Below are 1939 nucleotides of genomic sequence, written 5' to 3' on the forward strand. Positions count from 1 at the left end.
AGAGCAGGCAGTTCTTTAAGAATAGTAGATAAGATAAGGCCTAGTAGATGAAATGATAACTTTAACACCTTGGCTTCAGACTGGATCTCTACATTTCAGAAACACTGGGTGACAAACAATATGGTGAATAAAACTTGGAAAGAAACTGCAAAACTGTGTGTCTGGAGTGTCACTTACTGTGTTCAGTTCAGTGATTATTATGAGAACAGTTTTGTGAGATTGATTATTATTATAAGAACAACTATTATTGGTTTTGTATTTTGAGTTTGGAGATTTGAAATGATAGCTTGGACCGTGAAATGTTTAATATTTGGAAAATAGCTTTGATGAGCAAACTCCAAAGGAATCTAATGTTATTAGGTGAAGACAGAGTTTGGCCACTAGAGGACCTGCTGTACAAAGGAATGTGATACAGGGAATAATGATGCGATCAGATTGGCTGTCATATTGAACAGCTGTAGAAACTCAGTCTTGATCTAAGATACAAAATGACAAAATGCTGATATCAAGTTCCAGCCCCTTTTGCACAATCCACATCTCAGTTGTCACAAAGCTTAAAAATCCTTCTGTAATTCGTCTGCTTCTCTTTATCTACGTCTCCTCCTTTGTGGTTGGTAGAGATTTAATAAGGGAAATCAGTAAGGGATAATGGCTGAATTCACCTCATCAGTGTACTTCATGAAAAGTGTCCTTAATATTTTGTACATTCAATGTAATGACAAATACACATAAGCCTATAGGCAGATGATTGAGGAAGGGGAAAGGGAAGGGCAAAATGCGGCTGAATCAGGTGCTTCTCAGCTCGAGGACAGCAAACTTCCAGAAAACAAAAGGGACTGGAGCACACCGATTGATTCACAGCCTACACAGACACTACCTTGTGGTTTCTGATGTATCACACTCCCCAAGTGTGTCCCTCCTGGTTTGAATTTTTCAGTTAAGTAATATGCAAACAAATCTATTTACATTTAGGAGTCTGTGGGGCAAACTATCCTCAAAGATCCTGTTTGTTTAAATAGAGAGTTAACTGAAAGGCCTGTTGGGGAATGATATGATGATGGCATGGGGGTGAAGCAGGGCCATCATGATGACAGATCAGAGGTATAGTAGATAAATCAAAGAGCTCTCAGATTATTACTCAATAAAATATTCACACAAAATATTGTGCAATAGGCTATTACGAAAAATGTCCAAAATGTCTCAGAAGTCCCATAGGAAAAAGACATCCCATTAATAAAGATAGATACATTAGATAGATTACAGGAAAAAATATAAACCATCTATAATATACTAGGAATAGTATAGGACTATCATAGTGATACCATCGGAGAAAAAGTGCTGTGAAGTACCCTAATTTCACCAAGAAATTCGTGTGTGTGTATGTGTGTGTGTACGTGTGTGTGTGTGTGTGTGTGTGTGTGTGTGTCAGGCTGGAGGGTGGAGGGTGGGGGGTGGGGGGGATCTCATCTCATCTCAACCACTGAGCGGAGCGCGCACCCCTACTTTTGAAATGAACCACGCCTGGCTTCCACTCTTCATCCATCGACAGCCATATTGTACGTCTCCACAGATAGCTGCGTCAAGCCAGCAAGAGAAAGCCAGGACCAGACCGGAAATTGGGCGAGTTTGCGTTCAAAATAAAAGGGGTAAAAAACGTATCACATTTGAGGAAAAACGTGTATGAGCCCCTTATTATGATAGGTCAGTGATGTGGGTGTACAGAGCAAAAAACACATCAATAACTCAGTGGAATCGTTAATCAGATATAATGTGAAATGACAGCTTAAAGCATTTATTTGGTCTTTGAGTTGTTAGTGATTTTTTGGCATGCCTAAATATACATTGCATTGCATCTGCTTGCTCCACGTTAAACGATAAGGCTTTTATTTTGAAAGTTGACGCCGGAAGCCTTATTGTTTTATTCTGGCTTGCTAGACAC

This window comes from Centroberyx affinis, unplaced genomic scaffold (assembly GCF_046629955.1).
Source record: "Centroberyx affinis isolate AG114_WGS23_722 - 3 ecotype Tasmania unplaced genomic scaffold, CSIRO-AGI_Caff_v1 ptg001205l_1, whole genome shotgun sequence".
Taxonomy (NCBI): domain Eukaryota; kingdom Metazoa; phylum Chordata; class Actinopteri; order Beryciformes; family Berycidae; genus Centroberyx; species Centroberyx affinis.